The sequence below is a fragment of the Dipodomys merriami genome, unplaced genomic scaffold (assembly GCF_024711535.1).
Source record: "Dipodomys merriami isolate MVZ:Mamm:240054 unplaced genomic scaffold, mDipMer1.0.p SCAF_6, whole genome shotgun sequence".
Taxonomy (NCBI): Eukaryota; Metazoa; Chordata; class Mammalia; order Rodentia; family Heteromyidae; genus Dipodomys; species Dipodomys merriami.
Window position 1 is genome coordinate 64,711,481 of NW_027206179.1, and position 24,103 is coordinate 64,735,583.

The 24,103-nt window shown below is 39.3% G+C and overlaps 1 protein-coding gene across 3 annotated transcripts in view; it reads right to left on the reverse strand.

Annotated features, from left to right (window-relative positions):
• Positions 1–24,103, reverse strand: part of Mtus2 (microtubule associated scaffold protein 2) — a 577,850-nt gene that overhangs the window by 223,266 nt on the left and 330,481 nt on the right. The gene's annotated exons all lie outside the window — the stretch shown is intronic.

The window sequence follows — 24,103 nt, forward strand, 5'->3', positions numbered from 1 at the left end:
AATTATACCAACATCAAATACAGTGAAAACAGGGGTTATACCATGGGGGAGGGACATACAAAGCAAAATGTATTTATTTTTAAATGACATTCTTTTAAAAAAATTTTATTTTCTTGTAAAGATGCTGTACAGAGAGGTTACAGTTACATCAGTAATGAGTACATTTCTTCTCAGGCATTGTTACCTCCTCCTTTGTTTTTCTCCCACTATCCATTCCCTCTCCTACCTCCTCTACTCTCCTCCCCAAAGTTGTAAGGTTCATTTCCAACATGGTGTCTTGTGAGTATCATTGTTGCAATGGGTCATCCTGTGACTTTGTTTCAGCATTTTGTTATTCCCCTTCCACTCCTCAAATTAGATAAATGTATATACAATATGCAGGGTACCAAAATCAAATACAGTGACAACAGGGTTATGCCATAGGAGGAAGAACATACAAAAGAAACAAAGAAAAAAAATCGCATTAACTGACATTCTAAATGTGTTTCATTACAATATTTTCCTACATGTATTTAAAGTACTCATGGGAGAATAATTAAAGGAGTGCCATTGATCAAGATGCATTGTGCTCATACACTGATAGAATGAATTGAAACCCCTTTGTATAGCTACTTAAAGACAATTTAAAAAACTAAGTGAACGAAAAAGGGGAAAAAATCTCATTTGATTGCTCTTAAAATTTCCCATGTCTGATTTTCTAGATTCCTGACTATATTGACAACTATTATAAAATATCTAACATCCAAAGCCATAAGTGGTTGCAATAGCATCTTAGGCTTTTATAGTCATATCTTTGGCTGTTTTAATTTTTTTTTTAGTCATTCGGAGGCTTTAATCTCATACCTGCATGGGGAACAGGAAAAATTATCTTTTTCTATTTGTCCCTATTTTCTCCTGTGACACTAAATAAATCTTTGCCAAAGCTCCTTCTCCTACTACCCACATCCCCCTGCCCTCATGCCCAAGAAAAGCATTTTAGGCACTGGTTCTTCACCTGTCCATTCACATCATAAACACTGAGCAACATACTAAAATTAACTCAGAAAGTGGCTTAAGGACCCCAGAATACACAAGCTTTGTTTGCCCCAGTAGACTCTGTAATTACACTATTCCTAGATGGCTAGTATTCACTCCAGAGTGAAAAAAATGCCCATCTCTGCTATTGACTAAGTGCAACAACTATCCAGAAGCAAGCTTTTCCCCAAAATGCTCTGTTATGAGTTTATATCTTTATGATTACTACCTATTTGGTTCTTTCAATATTTTACTTTTTCTTCATCATCAAAAAATATATCTTTAGGAAAATCAGATAAAATCACCTAAAAGACAGAGTTGTCTTTCTTGCCTCTAATTAACTAGTCAAGTTGACTAATTGTGAAAGCTACATTTCATTACAACAGAACACTTAATTTCAACTTTGTATGGTATAATCAATATGTAGCATCAAATGTTTAAAAATGGAGGCTTAAACAGAAACAGTATGATACATGTTAGTTTGTTAGCATGTTAGTTTGTTAAAGGAAACTGGCATGTCTTTACTGAGACATTGTATCTTATCTGTGTACTAGTTCTGGGGCTTGAACTCAGGGCTTTACACTCTTGTGTGTGCCAATACTGGTACTTGACCTCAGGGCCTTGCAGTCTTCACTCAAGGCTAACAATCTACCACTTGAACTTTTTGCTGGTTGATTGGAGATGCCAGTCTCACAGACTTTTCTGCCCAGGCTGGCTTTAAATCGAGATCCTTAGATCTCAGACTCCTGAATAGCTAGGATCACAGGCATGAGCCACTAGTGCCTGGCTTGGAAACACACTTCTAGATTTATAGCCAGGAATGAAATAAGCCTATGTATAGCAATAACTAACATTTACTTATTTGCCAGTACTTAGTAATAGCTATGAAAACAACTCACCTACTGCTCAAAACAGTTTCATTTCTAGAAATTTGCCCATTTTATTCATATTATCTAATTTCTTGGTGTATCAACTGATTGTGCTATCACATTATCATAAAATGTCTCTAAGATGAGTAGTTATTTCTTTTCAATGTTTGATTTTAGTCATTTGCATTCTCTCTCTGTCTCTCTGTTTCTGTCTGTCTGTTTCTGTCTCTCTCTCTTTTCCTTTCTTTCATCCCTCAGTTTAACTAATCACTTGTCAGGTGAAAAAAATTTCAGCTAAAAAATAAGTTTTGGTTTTGTTCCTTTTTATATTTAATTTACTTACTCTTAGATTTTGTTTTCTTGCATCTGCCTGCCTAGGGATTTGTTTGATCTTTGTGTAACTTCTTAGTATGGAAGATATATTTTAACATACACATTCACAGCTACGCAAGCATGGCCTTAGCTGTCACTCATGTGTTCAGGTGTGTGGTGTTGTCACATTTGTTTCATCTCAAAGTAGTTTCTACCTGAACCGTGCTGTTTAACAAAAGATTATCCCAACTCATGCACCATGATGGAGAAACTGGCCAGCCTATAGACTGGATCCTTGAGTCTGGTGGCCACTGTGGTCACCAGTTGTGGGCAGGTAGTCAGAGCTGGTTATATAGTGTGGTACTTGACTGTTGGACATGGGACAGCATTCAGAGGGAGGTATCTCTCAGGCTGAGTCTCTGACCTTATCGGTATGCTCATTTCTTATCTTCTGATGAAGATACCATTCTAAGAATTACATTCTCTTTGATATGTTTACCTGAAGATCTAAACAGATGTCCACGAATGGTTGTGTTCTCCTGAGGAGAAGTCCAGTTCACCTGGGGAGAAGTTTATGTGGTTCTTTTTTCAGAGTGATCTTAATACTGCAAGATTCAGCCAATAGAGGGCTGCAATTTATTATTATTTTTTTAATGGAACACATCTTCTGTCTTTTCTCTACATGCCAGTTTTTTTTTTATTTCAGGGATGTTTGTTTGCTTTGTTGTAATACTTATATTTGACAATTAAAGCCAATATTGTGCATCTATCTGTACATGTGTGACCCACTTATGTACTTATAGTGACTGGGGTTAAACTTAGTGACCCACTGGCTGCGTGCTTCGTGGCAGGCAGCCTTTCGTTATGAGTGCAGAGATCAATCATCCATGACAAAGTGGTTATGAAAAGCTGGCCTTCGAGGGATAACTTCCCTCTCCAATATTAAAGATGCATCAATTATTCAACCCCCTTCAAAGGTAGTTTAACAGAGAAACACTCTTTATATTAAAAAAAAGAAATGAAGAAATGTCATTAAAGATCACTTTAAGAACATCTTCTTTTGGAAACCAAGCAAAGACAAAGTAGTTAACCAACCAAATTTAGGACCAAAAAGGCTTAACCCATTTTACACTCCAAATTTTAAATAAAACCTATTTACTTCAAATGCCTACATAATATTGGTGCCTGGAGAACACAATTGTTACTAGTTTTTAAAGATTTTATTTATAACCCATCCTTACAATTTCTTCTCATTCTGAGAAGATATTCCTCCAGATTTTTAAAATAATGGTCTTAGCTCTTTTTATAGACTGATGAAAGAAACCTGAAAATCTGAAAGCCTATATGAGATAGAAGCATATGTGTGTGTGTATGTGTCTGTCTGTCTGTCTGTCTGTCTATCTATCTATCTATCTATCTATCTATCTATCTATCTATCTATCTATCTATCTATCTATCTATATCTATATAATAAAACTTTGTTTCCTACATTTTTTTGCCAGTCATGGGGCCTGAACTTAGGACCTGAGTGCTATCTCTGAGCTCTTTTGCTCAAGGTTACTGCTCTACCACTTTGAGCCACAGATCCACTACCAGTTTTCTGGTGGTTAATTGGAGACAAGGGTCTCATGGACTTTAGCCTCAATTACTTGTCCAAGGGGGCTTATGCTGACATGTCCATGAATACATAAAAGGTACCTTGATCAAACTCATCCCCTCCATCCCTCCCCCTTATAAACCCCTTTCACCCCTCCCAAACCATCTGAACAGGCTTCAGCGTTGCATTTTCATATATGTACATAACATTTTTGACATTTTCTCTCCTTCATCCTCTTCATTTCCCTTCCCCATCCTCGCTGACACCCTCACCACAGTGAGGATCTGTTTTAAATTATAGGCATTCATTTATTTTTTAGTGCATGCTAATTGTTCAAAGGGTTTTCACCGTGTATTTCACACACACACTTAAACAGTATTTTAATCAGACTGAACCTATAGAATATGTATAACCTTTGAGCAATAAATGGTTCTATTATAATAATACTAAAAGTTAAAAATATTTTCAAGCTGGGTGCTGGTGGCTCACGCCTATAACGCTAGCTACTCAGGAGGCTGAGATCTGAGGATCGAAGTTCAAAGCCAGCCCAGGCAGGAAAGTCCGTGAGACTCTTATCTCCAATGAACCACTTGAAAATCAGAAGTGGTGCTGTGGCTCAAGTGGTAGAGCGCTCGCCTAGAGCTGAAGACTGTAGGGACAGTGCCCAGGCCCAGAGTTCAAGCCCCATGATGGATCAATTATAAAAAATATTTTCAGTTTTTAAAAATAGGAATAAAAGTCATGAATTTTTCAAAAAAAATTTGTTGTTGTTGTCTTAATAGTGCTAAGAGTCAAACCCACAACCTCACACATTCTGGGCAAGTGCCCTACCACTGATCTACATCCCCAGTCCCAAATTTTCATAGTTTGAATTTAATTGCTTAAGAAATATATTATTTCCTGTGCTTTTTTGGTAAAAAAAAAATACAATTCCTTGGGTAAGGACATATCATGTCATTGAATAATACTTGTTTTGGTTTGGTTTTTTGAAAGTCAAAACAATTCCTCAGTCAGCCATTTATTTTTCTCCTTTAAGGGAGAATGTTTTCATACTCATTAACTGTTGTTTCTATGTATTTCCAGTGGGATTGCATTAATACGTTTCTTTTGAGAAAACATAGTCCAACAACTAAACTTTCACTCTGTGTCATCTAGGTTTGGAGAGAAAATAGCTCATTCCCTCCCTCCCTCCCTCCCTCACTCCCTCCTTTCCTTCCTTCCTTCTTTCCTTCCTTCCTTCCTTTCTTTCTTTCTTTCTTTCTTCCTTCCTTCCTTCCTTCCTTCCTTCCTTCCTTCCTTCCTTCCTTTCCTTCCTTCCTTCCTTCCTTCCTCCCTCCCTTTCTCCCTCCCTTCTTCTCCCCCCTCTCTCCCTTCTCTCTCTTTCTCTCTTCTTTCTCTGTCTCTCTCCCTTTTCTCTGCTCTCTTTCCTCCCCATTCCCTTCTTTTTCCCTACCTCCTTAGACTCTGGCTTCTCAGTTGGGTAGCTATCAGTCTAGCCTTTAGGACAGCCATAGTGGGACTATCTCATAAACCAGTCTAATAAATCTATTCACATACACATTTCAATGATTCTGTTTTTCTGGAGAATCCCAGAGAAATAATCCTTACAAGATGCCAAATCTGCTTGATTTCAGCTTTCTAAGACAGAACCACAAGCAATCAACTCCTGATTGTTTATAAATTATTCAATCTAAAGTGTTTTGTTACAGCACCTGACATTAGGCAAGCCTTGGAAGCCCCACCAGGTACCACCTGTACCAGAACAGAGCAAAGGACTCCACAGTATGGGCAAAGGCCAACATCAGGCCAAGAAGCAGGAGCCCTTGCAATGCATCAAGGCCCAGAAGAAAATATCCTAGCTCTGTTGGCCATGTGTCACAAATGATGCCAAACAGAAGCCCCTATCTTTATAACCAAGTGCCAGTGGGCTGGAGTTGGGGAAGGGGAGAGGGGAGGGACAGAGACCTTTGAGGAAAGATTTTAAAGTCAGCAAATATAAATTCTACATTGAAATAACATGAAAAAATTTGAGCCACACAAACTATAACATTTTTCATTGTTATTACTAAGTAGCTGTATAAAGAGGTTATAATTCTGTAAGTCAAGTTATGAGTACAATGCATCTTGACAGTATCACTGCTCCTTTGTTCTCCCCCTCTGGAATAACTGAGCCACTTTTAAGTGGTAAAATCACATTCTCTGCTATCAGCAGAAACAGTGAGTTCAGCTATAGGAAAGTGAAGATAGATTTTGAGAGAATTGATTCCTCTTATGACTGAGCTGAGACTTCATTTCAAGCCCGCTAAATGTAAAGAGAACATATAAATACATATTACTGTTGATCTCACCAATGCCAACCTACCTTTCTTCTGGTTGTACTTCAGTGTGTCAATATACTGTCAATGTAAATTAAGGATGCTACTGAAATTGAATGAAATACTCAGCTGTCACAACAAAAAAATAAGCAAACCTCTACTGTAAATTTCCAGAAAAAAATGAAATATATTATTAATGCCCTGGATGATAATTGAGTGATGTGTTTCTAGGCAGCCTTTGCTGGTTATGTGAACATAGGGCCAAAGGTCTATTTCTTTTAGCATTATCCTATTGTTTTGCTCCAAGGCAATCATTAGTGAGTTCAGTCTACCCAGCAATCTCTCCAAAACATGAGAAATGTTGTAGCCCTCCAGTGCCACAGTGCTCCCAAAGTCACTGCAGCCTGCACAATATCTACACAGCTGCTTCCTTTGTTACCACCCTAAAGCAATTTTTTCACCCCACATATCAAGTGTGTGGGGGGGCACATGCTATCTAATGGCTACTGCAATGAAATACTGCTATTTCTCCATTTCTTCCCCAGAAAAGTTTCAAGTGGAAAGGACTATAATTATGAAGAAGGGGACAGCCAACCCACCTCCCCTGGGGCAAATGGAATCAAACCTCTTTCCTTTATAATCAGTCATAAATATTTATATTTCACTCTCCATTAGTCCTTGCATTTCAAAAAGAAGACACATCTTCATCCCTGTCTTTCATTCTTCAAAGAACGAATATAGACTTACATTTACAATGTACAAATAATGTTAGATTTCCATGTCTGATTTTGTTTTATTTCAGTTCATAATTTGAAAATTTTTCTATAACAAAATTGAACAATAATATATTGTGTCTGAAAAATGAGATCTCCAGTCCTGGCAATATGTATATATATATATATATATATATATATATATATATATATATGCAGATATATATACAAGTGTATATATAAATATAAATAAATGAATACATATATATGTGACTTAAATATCCACTTACATTCAGGCTACCCATTTGATGTCTGGCCATGTTATTGGCTGAAAATATAATTGATAGGAAAAGAGACCAAAACAATTGTCAGCAAAAGAATAATGAGCTGCTTCAAGTTAGAGATGGGAAAAGATGCTAGCATTTTATATTTACTCTGCAAAGCATTATTCCTTATAAAATATAAATCACAGAGAACTTAATTTTTATGAAATGCTGCCCATAAAGAATGACCACTTTTTCCTCTAGGGCCAAGGAGCCAGCCACTCAACTTTATTCCACCCAAGTTCCATAAGAAGAAATTCCTGTTTTCTGTCTATGGCCTATTGCTGTTAACAGGAAACGATGACCCATGCTGTAAGGCAAATTAAAGTCCCTAATCAGTGGAAAGCATTATGTTTATTAGGCAAATTGAGGGTAATTTTAGACTGCAAAGCAGAGTTCAGTTTGGCTCATCTTTTATGAGTATTTCATTTGTTTTTGCAATCCAAACGTAACCACATTTCCATGGCATAAAATAGTTTCAAATTGCATAATTTAATACGAATGGCCATGACCAACGCTAATGAAGAGAGCATGCAGGCACTGTTCTGGTTCGGAGAGTTCATTGGTTTATTTCTTAATGTTGAGGCTTAAACAGGGTGAAGGCTTTCTCAAGGGCAGAAGAGTAAATAGAAATGTGCAAGGTGCCGTGGGACCATCCCTCTTTCGTCATCTGTAAATTGGTTTCTCGATCATCTCAGAGGTAAAGAGAATATATGAAAAGCACCAAACATGCACATTGTCAAATTATGAAAACTAAATAGTACAGGCACAACCTCGTGTTTCTAGGTAGCATGGAAACATCTGGGCTAAATGAAGCATATTTTCCAACGAAGTAAAGCAAAGCTGATTTAAGGGGAAAGGAGAATGAAATAACTGTTAACTTGCAGGCATGCTTTTTTCCCCCCTAATTAATATGAAATCAGGCTGCTTTTGCAATGACAGTGTTACAATTCAAAGTTGCCTTCAGTGGAAGTTTTTATTCTCTGCAGAGAACAAGAAAAAAGGCACCGAAATATCTAAAAATGCATATAGAAGAAGAGAGAAAAACACATCAATGAAAACCTGCATCTAGGTCTAAGAAACTATCAGAAGGTTAACACATCTCAAAGACATTTTTTTTCAATTTTAATTTTTGAAAACAGATGAGGGAATTTTTTATTATTTTATTTTATTTTTTACTGTGAAAAGGGAATTTTTTAAAGGCAAGAAATGAATAGAGCAATATAATTTCTTTGAATGCAATACTGATCCACTGCTAATCTTCACAAATGGCTCCAATAATTCATCATCATCTTCATCTTCTTTGGTAAGGAATCAATATGCTATCTCTATCCTAATCATTCATCCCAAAATATACTGCTTTCCTAAAGAAATGAATGGTGAACCCAGCATTGGTGGTTCATACCTGTAATCCCAGCTACTCAAAAAGTTGAGATCAGGAGGATCAGGAGTCTGGCCTGAGCAAAAAAGTTCCTGAATCTCCATTTCCAGTAATACCTGGATGGGGTATCACACACTTACTGATCCCAAGTAGCTGGGATAGCTACTTGGGAAGCAAAGACTGAGGGGATTGTGGTTCCAGTTCAGCCCAGGCAAAAGAATTTGAGAGACCTCATCTCAACAGAAGCTGGGCATGGGGGTGTGCACCAGCTTCAGGAGGAAGTATACAATAGTAGGATTGTGGTCTAGGTACATGCCTAGGCCCCATTTTTTTTTAAAGTAAGACTCTACCTTAAAAATAATCCCTGTTTTCACTGTATTTGATGGTATAATTTGGGGAGGGGAAGGGAAAAATAAATTGTTTAAATAGGGATACAGGTGGACTCATTGAAGCAATGAGTTGTACAAGACATTAGGTTGAAAATGAACTTTACAGCTTTGGCAGGGGCGGGGTGGCAGGGGTGGAGGGGGGAAGTTGGGAGGGCAGGGATGGTAAGGGAAACAAAGGAGGAGGCAACAATGCTTGATAAGAAATGTACTCATTACCTTGCTCATGTAATTGTAACCCCTCTGTACGGTATTTTCACAATACAAAACTTATTAACAATAATAAAAAATAAAAAAATAATCAGAGCATAAAGGACTGGTGGCATGGATCAGCAGATCTCCTGCTTAGAAGGCCTGAAGCACTGAGTTCAAACACCTGTACTGCAGAAAAGAAGCAAAGAAGAATGGAAGGAAGGAAGGAAGGAAGGAAGGAAGGAAAGAAGGGAGGGAGGGAAGGAGAGAGGGAGGGAAGCGAAGGCAGGGAGGGAAGGGAAGTGAAGGAGGGAGGGAAGGGAGGGAGGGAGGGAAGGAAGGCAGGCAGGCAGGCAGGGAAGGCAGGCAGGCAGGCAGGCATTTAATTGAGCAGTAAAGGCCTTGATGTCTTGAATTAATGAAAGTTATAGGGGACACAATAAAATTGCAACTTTATAATTCATTAATTGAAATGTGAACTTTACCACATTTTAAAGAGTTAATATCACATAGACTTCTGAATTTTGCTTTATTTCCCTTACGGCCATTAAGAGTTTGACCTAAAGAGAAAAAAAATGAGCTTCAAAACCAAACCAAACCTGGAGGACAGTGGCTCACACCTGTAATTCTAGCTACTCTGGAGGCTGAAACCATGGTTTGAAGACAGCCTGGGCACAAAAGTCCACAAGACTATCTCCAATAAACCACCAAGAAATGGGGCTTGAGATTTGGCTCAAGTGGTAGAGTGCTAACTATGGGCAAGAAAGCCAAGCAAGAACAAGAGGCTCTGAGTTAAAACCCCAGTACCAGCAAGTACCAGAAAGTAAAACCCTGGTAACCAGAAAGTAAAATCTGAAGCAAGGGACAAAAAATTGGAGCCCAGAGGCACTGTGGCCTTATTCCCTACAATCCCTGGATCTTGAATTTGATACATAACAGGTTCATTTCTTATCTGTATTTGCAAATGCAAACAAACACGGTAGCATGGCTAATTTTAAACAATAAACAGGGAAGAGATAGGAAAACGGATTTTAATACATTATCCAACATATCACCTGAAATATCACTGGGGGTGTGTAGCTCTGTGGTAGAATGCTTGTCTAGCATTCATAAGATCCAGGTTTCAATCACCAGCATGAAGAAGAAGAAGGAAAAAAAAGAAGGGGGAGTGGGAAGTGGGAGACAAAGAAGGAACAAGAGAAGGAGGAGGAGGAGGAGGAGGAGGAGGAGGAGGAGGAGGAGGAGGAGGAGGAGGAGGAGGAGGAGGAGGAGGAGGAGGAAAACAAGCAGTAAAATACCAGTTTTTAAGAAATTAAAACAGGAATAGATGCAATTGTTTTTCAACCAACACAAAAAAGTTTCACCTAAGAAAGAATTCAGTAGATAGCAGGGTGTCTGGCTCAAATGACCACAGAACAGATACGTGCTGGATAGAAGAATGGGAAAATAATGAAGAATCAGGGAAAATGTGATTAAATTATTTATTTGCTCTTCAATATGATATGTGAGTCCCGCGCAAAATGAAAACATAGCCTGCCTTACTTATAAATTAGAGTAATTCAGTATCATGATGGCAGAGCAGGAGCCCATGCCTGGGAGGTACCTGTGAGCACAAACTTAGCTAACCTTGCTCCCACTGGCTTCAACTCAGCTCTTTGGAGGTTCATGGTTTAGAGTTCAAGTAGTTCTTTTCTCAGTTTTCCTCAGGTTTTAAATACATACAAGGGTCATGTGGCCGAATGTGCTCCTTTGTGTTTGGCCCTTAGTCTCTCACCTCCAAAATGTAGTAAGTGAGGTGTGTCCACTCAAACACCCCATTTGTTTATCATCTCCTTCAGTCTCCCCACCCATCTACTTGTTGTACAAGTTCTGGGGCTTCAACTCAAGACCTAGGCATTTTACTTCAAGGCTAGTACTCAACCACATATGCCACCGCTCCACTTCCAGTTTTTTTTTTCTTATTAGTTAGAGATAAGGGTCTCATGGATTTTCCTGCTTGGGCTAGCTTTGAACTGCAATCCTCAGATCTCAGACTTGAGTAGCTAGGTGGCATGAGCCACCAGCACCTGACCCTTCAGTGCATTCAGGTTTCAAATCCCAAGGCCTCTGTGTGTTCCTTATGTACATTTAGACACATCCAGCTATCCATCATCCATTCTTTCCCTTACTCAACATATACCAGGTACAGGCTGCTCTGACTGTGATAACCAGCTAGATACCAGATGTCAACTGTAGTCATCAATAACACCAAACACACTGTCACATAATCATACACACTGGGAACACACTCATATGCACATACAACATTCACACTCACACAACACACCGTCTCACACTCACACACATGCACATTCATATGCATACATAACATCCCCACACACAGTGTCTCAGATACGCATGAGCACAGGTGCATGTGCACGCACCCACAGATGTGCCCATGGACAGTGATTCTTCTCTGACCTCTATGAAGCACTGATGTCTAGATTTCCTCCTGCCTTTGAGCTCCTTTCCAATAGCCTCCATCACTTTCATCTATCTACAAGGTGGCATCTGAGCTCTCAATGAAGGTCCTCGTCCTGGGTGTTTTTGACATTCTCATGAGTTTTCCCACCGCTTGTCCACAGAGTGATCCTGCACTTGACCCTCTCTGCCTGGAGAGACACTTGCCCCCTACACTTGCCCTCCTAGGTGGCCCCCTGCACCTTAAATCCTGCCTGCCTGACCTTAACAGGGCCTGGCACTTCCCTGCACTTCTTCTTCTTTTAAAAATTTCTAACATAGTGTCTTGTGAGTATCATCGTTGCAATGGGTCATCCTGTGTCCTTGTTTCAGAATTTTGTTATTCCCCTTTCCCTCCCCAAATTAGATAAATGAATATACAAGAGGCAGGGTACCAAAATCAAATACAGTGACAACAGCAATATACCACAGGAGGAAGAATATACAAAAGAAACAAAAAAAATCACATAGTACATTATAAACAACAACAACAAAGAAAAACCTCTTGTGTCTATATCTTGGGGCTCATTTAGCTTAGCATCATCTTATGTGGTCATAAGTACATAGTTTTTGAGCTATACTAATTATTGCAAATAATAACTTTGAGGAGGGAATGGGGGAGGTGGGGGATGGATAGAATGGTAGGAGAAAAGCAAAAGAGGGGGGAATAATCCTTGACAAGAAATGTATACATTACCTTACTCATATAACTGTAACCCCTCTGTACAGCATCTTTACAAGGAAATAAAATTTAAAAATGTCATTATTGTTATTATAAAGGTAATGTACAGAGGGATTACAGTTACATAAATCAGAGAAAGACTACATTTCCTTTCAAACAATGTTACTCCTTTCCTTGCTCTCTCCCAGAATGTCCCTCCAATTCCTCACCCACAAATTGTATAGTTTATTTTCAACTTAGTGTCTAGTAAGTATCACTGCTGCATTTGTTCACCCTTTGTCCCTCCATTTCTGTGTCCCCCCTTTACCCTCCAAAAGACAGATAAAAGAATAAACAAAAGGAAAAGAAAATAAAAATAGCAACAAAGAAAAAAACCCTCTTGTTTTCATTTCCTGAAATTAATTTCAATAAATATTATTTTATATGATCAGCTGCACATAGCTATTGTACCTTTATGATCCTTGCCTAAGAATATCTTTCTTTTGTCTATGTGAATGCCTAGAGACCTGTATAATTTATCATGTGTCAGTGTGGATTTTTTGTTCTTTTGCCATCCAATGTGTTTACCTGTAGATTTACAGGTACATTCTAGTTAGCACAAATTAAGGAAATCGTGCAACATATGTTTCTCTGGCTTACTTCACTTAATATAAATGTTCTAAGTCTTTCCATTTCCTAACAAATGGTCCAATATCATTCTTTCTGAAGGATTAGTAGAATTCCATTACACAAACACAAATATCACATTGTTTTTGATCCATTTGTCCACTGAGGACATTTGAATTGATTCCATCTCTTGGTTATGGTAATCAGTGCTGCTATGAACATGGTTGTACTGGTAGTTTTAGGCCATAAAAGAAATGCAAATCAAAATAGCACTGAGATTCTACCTCAGGCCAGTTAAAATGGCCATTATCAAGAAAATTAACAATGACAGATGCTGGTGGGATGTGGACAAAAGGGAACTTTACTACAATGTTGGTGGGAATGTAAACTTAATCAGCCACCCTGGAAATCTGTATGAAGGTTCTTTAAAAGAAAACACAGAGCTTCCCTATGACCCAGCAATTCTACTCTTGGGCATTTAGCCAACTGACCACAAACCAGCCCGCACTAACGCTACCAGCACAACAATGTTCATTGTATCTCTTCTCTTTTGGGATCTCCCTGTGGGTTGTACACTTTCTGGTGGTAGTGGTGCTTGTCTGGGCCTCACTGGAGCTGGGAGCCAATGCCTCCTTGTGCTCTTATGGTTCTTACTGAGGTGGATTCTCAAGTTGCAATGAGAACAAACAATGCCCTGCTCTAGAGATCTCATTGTAATTTTATCTCCTTGAAGGCTTTCAAGCATGAGTGTGAAATTGAATCACATTATAATAAATTATAATGCTAATTATGACCAGAGCCAAGAGTCTTAAATTGAGGAAGACACTAAACTGGACATTGTCAACATTTAATTCCCTGTGAAATATTCAGTCTGACTAATCTGTTAATTCATTATACTATTTTATTCAGTTTATTAAATGCTGGGTGAAGTTTATTAATTGCTGGGTAAGTTTGCTTTCATAGGCCAAGGTGCAGTCACATGAGCAAGAGATTCAAGCACTGGGGGCTCATGCCTGTAATCCTAACTACTTATTCAGGAGGTGGAGGATCACAGTTCAAAGCCAAGCCCTACAGGAAAGTCTGTGAGAATCTTATCTCTAATTAAACAGCAAAAAGCCAGAAATAGAGCTGTTGATCAAGTGGCAGACCACTAGCTTTGAGCACAAAAACTCAGAAACAGGGCTGGGAAGGTGGCTCAGTGGTACAATGCTTGCCTTACATGCATGAGGCCCTGGGTTTGATTCCTCAGCACCACATAAGCAGAAAAAGCTGGAAGTGGCACTGTGGCTCAAGTGGATGAGCGCTAGCCTTGAGCTGAAGAGCTGAGGGACAGCGCCCAGGCCCAGAGTTCAGGCCCCACGACTGACCAAAATAATAATAATAATAATAATAATAATAATAATAATAATAATAATAATAATGAATAGTAATAATAATTAATTGGGAAGAAAAACCAACAACTCAGGAACAGCACCCAGGCTCTGAATTGAAGCCCCAGAATTGGCATGAAAAAGGAAAAAATGTCTCCTTGATGTACTAAACAACTCAAATCCCTGGTCTCGTGCAGACAACCCACGTTCAGGAAGACGTGAAGTTTGACAGCCATGCTTGACGGTGGCGGGACAGAGTTCTGGGAAGGTGAAGTGACCTCCCAATGACACTTGAAGAAACTTCAGGAGCATCTCCAAGAGAACCAGCCAGAGAGTGTGGGTGAGTGTTAAATGTAACAGGAGACCACCATCAACCTTTACGCCAAACATTATTGTAGCAATTGTGGGCTATTTTACCATGTCCGTTCTCCTTTGCATCTTTTTTTTTCTTTTTATTTTGGTTCTAGGGATTCATCTCAGGGCCTGAAAGCTATCTTTTAGCACGTCCAACCTTGTGGTGGCTAACCAGATATAAGAGCCTCACACACTTCCCTCCCTAAGCTGGCTTTGAACCTCAATCAGATCTCAGTCTCCTGAGTAGCTAGGATTATAGGTATGAGCCACCAGCACCAAGCTCCCTTCCCTCTGAACAGTGAAACTCCATGATGTTCATGGAGCACATGGCCACCTCAAAGAAGGAATCCCTTGTTCAGTTTCCCTTGCCGGTAGAGGAGATCTCTGTGGCTAAGTCCCAACTCAGGAGATAAAAGCAGAAATACAGTTCTCATTTTTTGGAAGCTGCTTTTAGAAGAAAGGGATTAGCTTTTCTTTGATTTTCTTTTCTTCCTGTGGTCTTGAATGCTGACCTAATAGCTGGATTTCAGGCAGCCAATTTGCACCATGAGGAAAAAGCCTTAAAATAAAGTTGGTAAAGAAGTATAATAGGAGCCTGGATTTCTAATACCACACTTTAAACATCTAAGGACTAGCTTTCTTCAGGTTTTTTTTATAGGAGAGAAAACAAAATTCTACCTTGCATAAGCCATTAAATTTTTAGATTTTGGTCACAGCCAAACAAATCTAGTCCTGATAAAACTCATATACCCTGCCTATGTTTTCCATTCTTTGACTTCCTCTACTGGCAGATCCCACCTCCACCACCTCTAATACTGGGTCTACTTTATTTTCATAATGAAAGAACAAATGTCCTATTTGTCAATCTGTCCCATAACATCCCACAGGCCTTAACACAGCTCACTCAGAATACCAAGCACAGATCACATCTTATTGCAGCCTGATCACTTGATTCCAGCACAGCAACCTATAAAGCTCCCTGTTCTCAGAACCAACCCCCCAAGACCTGCCAAAGCCACAGTCACTAAGTCAAGATCCACGAGATACAGGAAGAGGTCAATGAAGCACAAGAAAAAGTTTTACTAGAACCTGAACACAAGTTAACCAGAGATTACATTCACTATGATAGCCTTCTCCCACCACCACATGCTCAGTCTTTCTACCACATTCCATTTTGTGTTTCCAGGCCACCTGGAGAGAACATGCAGACACCCTACAGGATGTAACAAGGTACAGCAACCTCCCAAAAGTCAACCTACTGCCCAGTGGTCAAGCATCCACTTTCCCAAGACAAGGGCAGCTGAAATAGCAAGTCAAGCTCCTCTTGATGCAAGCCCGGGATGGCTGCAGAGACAGATGCCTTTTGCAGTGGTCAATACACAGAAAGTTGTTTTGAAGAACTGCTTTGATGAACATAAATGAGAAGCACTAGGAAGGCAGTAAAACATCCATCACTGTATTGAGCTGGGAGAAAAATCTGAGGTGTATAGCAGTTTTCCAGCCCATCCTTTGTCAGCCTTATCACCAGAAAGGCACGACGGACACAAAGTAAGGGTCATCAAGGGGCCCACAGTGTAGGGCTGAGTCAGAAACAGGCTTAAAAATTTACCAACCCTCTATCCAGCCTTACAAGGCATGGGAATTTTTACATACAACATGCCATTTGATGAAAAACCTCTCAGCTGCAGGATTTCCTCTATCCCTATGACTCTTAGAAGCAAGTGCAGTTCCCAGGGCGGGGGGATGCTATTCTTCTGAATAGGAGTTGAACTCTCATTCCTCAGTGCTTAAACTCTTGAGTTCCAGATGGCCAATCACCTGGAAGTGGAGTTAACAGCCACAAGATGTCATTACATTGTGAGAGAGTAATAATAGGCATTCGTAAGTGGACGTTCCCATTAAGACAAACTCCTTTAATATTCCAGATATATAGAGCTAGAAAAATGGAGGGGATCTGGGGTTGTGTGAGACAGGGGAGTGACCTGGACCAGATGCATTGTACTCACAAACTGATGTGTTGCACTGAAATCCTTCAGTGCAAGTACTTAAAGATGAAAATAATAAAGGACAAAAGAGAAGCTCCTTTGCATTTTGCTAATCATTCTTCTCAAAATCGTCACATTCTTACACATTTTCCTACCCCTTTCCTTAACCAGTGGAGCCTCTTTCCCTCTCAGGACCCTCTGTTCCCTTCCGACTTGTCATTTCTACAGGCAATATTTCCAGCTCTCACCAGCCCTTAATGTGGCTTTCTCATGAGCCTTTTCTAATAGAACCCCTTACTGCTGGCAGTGAAGTATTTGGGTCCCTCAGCAGGGAAATCCTAGGAGGTAACAGATTAGGGGTGCTTAGCTATAGCCAAGACAGTATGAGAGGCAGATAAAAAAATGTCAACCCTTATTTTCACAGAGTGTGTGTGTGTGTGTGTATGTGTGTAGAAATCTGCACCTTTCTCCACATCCATTTTTCTTCTTGAAGGTGTGACAAGACACCTCCAGAGACATAAAAGAACTACCCTGAAGTTTAACATGTGAGGATTGACTAGAAACGTTCTTAATTGCTTGTCAAAACTCAGTAGGATAACAGAAAATTGAAGACTTGAAAATTGAATCCAAGAAAGTTGAGACGATGAATATTTCTAAGTATTTCTAAATATTGAGAATAAAATGTGCAATTATGTTTATGAGTATACAATACATGTACATCTATAATATCTATATGAAATTTTTCTCACACCTGGCAAATCTCCTTTACATAATGTAGATGCTTGACTAATGCTTCAGACAAACAACAATTAAACTCAATCTTATTTTTTTATAAAAGCTTACAGCTGCAAATACCAGCTTTAATATCACAATACAAAAGAATGAATCACATACTCAAAACAATTTTACCTTCTAAACCATCATTACTTTGCTCTTAATTGCTGATAAGTTGTGTTTGTCTGCCTTCCTTCCTTCCTTCCTTCCTTCCTTCCTTCCTTCCTTGCTTCTTTCCTTGCTTCCTTTTCCCTCTCTTCCTTCATTTGTGTGGTACTGGAGATTGAAACCAGGACATCACATTTTCTAGCTGGTGCTCTACTACATAAGCAACATCCCTAGCCCTTTTGGCTTGTGTTTAGATTTTCAGATAAGGACTTGTGCTTTTGCCTAGGCTAGTCTCTAACCATAAAACTCTTCTTTCTAGTACCTGAGATAATAGGCATGTACCACCCCTTAGCCTTTTCTTTTGTTTTTGTTCTTTTTTTGCGGGGGGGGGGGGGAGGTCCAGTCGTGGGGCCTGAACTCTGGGCCTGGGTGCTGTCCCTCAGCTCTTCAGCTCAAGGCTAGTGCTCTACCACTTGAGCCACAGTGCCACTTCTGGCTTTTTTCTTTTTGCCTGTGTGGTGCTGAGGAATTGAACCCAGGGCCTCAGGCATGCAAGGCAAGCGCTCTACCACTGAGCCACCTTCCCAGCCCCTCTTTTGTTTTGTTTTTGTTTTTTTTTTTTAGATATAACGATATTTCATGGGAGAAACTATTGAGTATCCTGGTATTGGGATAATAATATATGATTATTATAATAATATGTAAATTAAATTCAATTTTTATAAAATGTCAAGCATCATTTTCAACAGTTATATGGTTTTTCAGTTAGTAAGGCCTAATTTACATGTCATTTGTTTTTTTTACTCAACAAGCCTCAAGCTCAGAAACCAGGATTAAGGCTGCTATTGTCCTATCAAATGTTTCTGAGCAGGTCACCCTATAAAGGAAAATCATCTCATCTGTGGGTGCACCAATGATCTGATGGGTAGAGAATATCAGGACAGGGTTGATATGAACAGGAGGTAGGAATGACAATGGCAGTTAATATATTCTTTCCAGACATATATGTAGGTAAGCAAAGTGAGCCACACATGAACTGTAAGGTGTGGCAAATGTTAGGTCTTCTCCCCCTGAAGCAGGCTGAAGTTACAGTGTCAGGAGTCCCCAGATCAGCTTCTCTTTTTCCCAACTTTAATCCTGAGATGAATCCACTGATCATGAGATAACAGATTTGGAGCCTGGGGAGTGAGGAGGAATAAAGAAGGGTCAATTTGTTCACAAGGTTGAAAAGAAAATATTTCCTATATTATGACTGTTGCCTTTGAAAGTCTATCTCTTCCTTTTGCCCCTAAAGGAGGGCTTCCTTGATTGCTCTAGATGGGTCAAATGAAGGAGGCCAAACCATGCACCGAGATTTTTGAATAGTACACTTAGATCCTTCTCTTGGCTCTGCTGATGGACTGGAGAGTCATTTTGTTTAGTCAACTATAAAAGGAAGTACAGGGCAATCATCTTCCTTGTGAAAGCATTAAGAGATGGTACCCAAAGAACAGGGTAGCGCCATCACCCCTAGAACTTCCTGTAGAAGCAGAGGTATCATCTGAGGTTGTTTAGTGAGGGGCTGTGGTGTGAGGTGCATTTCTAAGTGCTGAAATCTGAATTATCACAATATTCGTGACAAACACAGATTACCCTCAGGGCTACTATGTGTCTAGAAAGTCGGCCATTTCTTACTTAATGACCTAAAGCCAAAGGCATCTTTTGAATCACACAAAAACAGATTCAGAAAAGTTCTTCTCTACTTTCTATGGTATTTCTGCATTGTTTTGGCCTGTTTCAAATTTGTCCACTGATATCAGTTGACATTTTGATATCATCTAGATATCAATGATATTTTGTTGACTGATAAAATAGTGGCTTTGGTCTCTGTTTGTGTCTTTTTAGTTCCCTTCTGAAAGATATAATTCCCTGTTACATGTGTTTGAGAGGTCCTTTACTATGATTTACTCCTAAAATATATGCTGAATTCCACTTTTCTGGTTAAAAAACTCTAATTACTTTGAATGGACAAATAGTAGGCAGGTGTGTTAATGTCTTACAATTTAACTTACATAGTGCTCTAAGTTAATATGTCATAGAAAGCCATTTAGGAAAAAATGGAAAATAAGTGCCTTATTAGAATTATTTCAAATTTTAAAAGGCTAATGATAACAAAGGAGGAGGCTGCAATGCTTGGTAAGAAATGTACGCATTATCCTGCCCATGTAATTGTAACTCCTCTGTACAGTATGTTCACAAATAAAATTAAATTAAATTTAAAAAAAAGGCTAATGATAATGAATTCTACAAAGAACCTGAGAATTAGGTCTTAAGAACACAAGAACCCACCTGTGAGACCAAGTGTAAAATCCATGGCTTGATTGAGATGCTTCTGTCCCTCCCCCAAACTACAGATACACATTGGTAGAAAAACTGAATTAGCTACCTATAATACTGAAAAGCCATAAAATATCATTTGCTTTTTAAATCAACAACTAAGTTTTTATTTTTAAAGCTAAATCATTTTCAGAAAAATAGATTTTTACTTCAGAATTGGATCAATCTGTGTTCATTTAAATTTTATAGTTAGAATGGTAGCCCTGGTTTGGAGAAGTATGCCCCAAACTCATGTGTCAAAGGCTTTGCCCCAGCCCACAGAACCATTGGAAGTGGTGGAGCCTTTAGAAGGACTGGAAGAAGGAAGTTAGATCATAGAGGGTGTGGCCTGGAAAGGGATATTGAGCCGCAGGCCCCACCCCTTCTGTTTATACTTTTAGGCTACCATGAGGTAAGTATCTTCAGGTACTTCCTTCATGACATATTGCTCTGTCATTAGCCCCAGAACAACAAGACTAATCAACTATACACTGAAATCTCCAAAACTGTGGGACAAAATAAATCTTACCTCATTATAAATAGATTATTGCAGACATTTTGTTACAGGAACATTAAACTGAAAAGTAATACAGCTTCTGATCTGGCAAGTTTTTCTAGGCCAAATATTCAAGCAATTTTTTTGGCAGTATTGGAGCTTGAATTCAGTGCTTTGTAATTGGTAGTCTGGAGTTCTATCAGTTGAGCCAGACCTCCAATGCTCTTTTTCTTTTTTTAAGGTAGACTCTCAGTTTCACCCAAGTCAGCCTTGGATTGCAATCCTTCGATCTTCACCTCCTGTTTAGCTGGCATAAGATGTTGTACTAGGACTTGAACTTAAGATGTGATCTCTACATCTGTGGCTCTACACTTGAACTACAACTCCACTTCTGGCTTTTTGGTGGTTAATTGGGAATAATAGTCTCATTGACTTTCCTGTCCTGCTGGCTTCGAATACCAGTCTTTAGATCACAGCTTTTTGAATAGCTTAAAGGCACAAGTCACTGGTTCCTGGCTTCAGCTTATTTTACCCAGTCTGGCTTAGAATTCTCATCATTCCATTTTTGCATCTTGCATAGCGGAGAGTACCTCAAACCTTTAAAAAAAATCTCAGGTTTAAAAAATGTCTGTGTAAAGTGTAATTGATTTGGATCTTGTACATGTAAATATAAATAAACACAAAACAGCAAAGAGCTTCCAGCCTGACTTCTTTTTTTAAATACATTTTTATTGTAAAGTTGCTGTACAGAGAGATTACAGTTACCTAAGTAGGTAATGAGTACATTTCTTTTTGAACAGTGTTATCCCCTCCATCATTTTCTCCTGCTTTCCCTCCTCCTCCCCTCAACTTCCCTCTCTCCAGAGTTGGAAAGTTCATTTCCAACACAGTGTCTAGTGAATATCACTGCGGCATTGTTTCACTCTTTGTCCCACCATTTCTGTGATTCCCCTTCCCTTCGCCAAATCAGATAAACTTATATAAAGACAAAGGGTACCAAAATCAGAAACAATAACCACAGGGAATAAACCAGAGGGAAAAGAACAAAAGACAAAAGAAATAACTTCAAACAGTACAATAAATAAAAGAAAAATAAAAAAAAACCTCTGTTTCATGGAGTTCAACTCTGGAAAGCAGTATGGAAGTTCCTCAAAAGACTAAATGTAGAGCTCCCTATGACCCAGCAATCCCAACCATGGCATTTACCCAAATGATCACAAACAATGCCACACTAAAGCTACCAGCACAACTATGTTATATTGCAACGTTATTCACCATAGTTAAGATATGGAACCAACCCAGATGCCCCTCAGTAGATGAATGGATCAAGAAAATGTGGTAAATATACACAATGGAATTCTATGCCTCCATCAGAAAGAACAGCACCGCCCCATTTGTTAGGAAATGGAAAGACCTGGAAAAATCATATTAAATGAAGTAAGCCAGACCCAAAGAAACATAGGCTCCATGGTTTCCTTCATTTGTTATAATCAGCCTGATTTCTGAAGGCAAAATTACCTCGACTGCTTTAATAATGTTCCACACACAGAACAAGTAAACTATGAACACCAACTGCTGAGAGTTACAAGAAGATAGAGAAATGTCAGAAAGGCAAAGGTAGGAGTGGATGTGAATAGATTCCTTTTGATCATAGCAAGACATTTCCTGGGTCATTCCATGACATCCCAGCAGAGGCCAGAAGCCTATGTCACAGTCAGTTAGAAAGAAGGGCTTGCTCAGAGAAGTGGCAGTCATGTTGATTGCCACAGGCTCATCTGCAATTTCACACCAACTGTCAGTCAGTCCTCCATGTCAGCCTGTTTTCCTCTTTGAGTCTAAGTATCAATGAAAATGTTTCAAAGCTGTCACACGTTTTCAGTGTAAATAGTAATAGTCTCACATGAAATCTTAGTCCTGTAGCAACAGATGTTGCCTGCAACCGTAAATTCTGTGCACCCAGTAAAATCAGTGGCTATGCCCTTCTTTTAGCAGTCAGAGCAGAGTTGCTTTCACCAGGACTTGGTGTTTGATGAAAGATGGAATTCCTCACTTCATCAGTTCTGTGAAAATTCAATTTCACATGACATTTGGCTATCATTAGTAGCAATGCTTCTGAGCAGCTGAAACTGCATTTAAACATTTCCCTTCCATCCAAAACACAATGGGCATGTGGTCATGTTGCATTAACAACAGAAGCAGTAGCGGAAGCCAAGAAAATACAAAAGATATTTCTCTGCAGTCCTGTCTACTGCAGCCAAACTCCAAATTCCCCTCTGAAACACTACAGGGTTGACAAGCAATTCCTTGGCATGCTATGCAGAAAAGTTAGCCACGGAAGAAGTGCAGTCCTCATGTTATGCTCCTTCTAAAAATCTTAAAAAAAAATTACTAGCATACCAGGCACTGGTGGCTCATGCTTCTAATCTTAGCTACTCAGGAGGCTGTGATCTGAGGATTACAGTTCAAAGCCAACCTGGGCAGGAAAGTCCATGAGATTCTTATTTCCAATTAACCAACAAAAAGCCAGAAGTAGAGCTGCAGCTCAAGTGGTAAGGTGCTAACCTTGAATTAAAAAAACAAGGAACCAGAACCCAGGCTCTGAGTTCAAGTCCCTAGTACTGTAACACACACAAGAAGGATTAGCATAAATTGATCATAGAAAGTAGTTTCATTGTGATATAACATACTCATAATAGACTCTGACCAAATTTGTCCTATTTCACTCTATCTTAACATATTTCTCTCTTCCCCTTCTTTTAAAGCAACTTTTTTGGGTTTCATTATGCTATTTTCATACATATATATTTAAGGTGTTTCCATAATATTCACCCCTGTCACTATCTTATGTTTCCCTTCCCCTACCTGCTGGTTAAAATCTTCATTAAGGAATTGAGATAGACAAAAGAGATGTTAGGGTAAATATGACTAGGCTTCAGTCCCCATTCAAGACCTGAATGGATGTCAAGAGTCATCGAACAACCTCTCCCAGAGCGTAGTCACACAGCTTTGATAAGAGCAAGAACAGAGAAGATATAGACAGCAGTTGTGTGTGTGTGTAGTTGTGTGTGTGTGTGTGTGTGTGTGTGGTTGGGCTCAGGTGAGGTTTGGTTTAGTCAAAAAGGTCAAGACAGGCAGGCATCCCTGACAACAATATATGTTGCTAGCATAAGAGTGAAGGGAAGGTTAACCTTAGGTTGGGGGAAGAGAGCATGCAAAGACACCATGGTCAGAAGGTCCAGATGGGCATAAGCATCTGAAGGATGGTCAGAACCACCCTAGTACTGAGAATGAGAGTGGCCCAGTGCATGGTGAACCAGAAGGCAGGGAGGCACTACAGTGCACCAGAGTGCACCCTCAGCAGGATAGTGTTTAATCTAGAGACATCATCAGCCTTTGAGAGTTCAGATTTTCAGCATTCTGATGCTAGAGAAATAATTATTCCTACACTCAAAGACCATTCAGTAATTGATGACATATATTTGCCTTAAAAATCTTTTTTATCATTTCATTGCTTAAGTAGAACAAACATATATAAGTATTTTTATATTTTTGTTACTTGCTACTATGACAGGTGTGTGTGTGTGTGTGTGTGTGTGTGTGTGTGTGTGTGTGTGTGTGTGTGTGTGTGTGTGTGTGTGTGTGTGTGTGCATCCTAGGGCTTGAACTCAGGGCCTGGTTGCTGACCCTGAGCTTCTTTTGCTCAAAGCTAGAACTCTACCAGTAGAGCTATAGTTCCATTTTCAGCTTCTTTTGTTAGCTTAGTGGAGAGAAG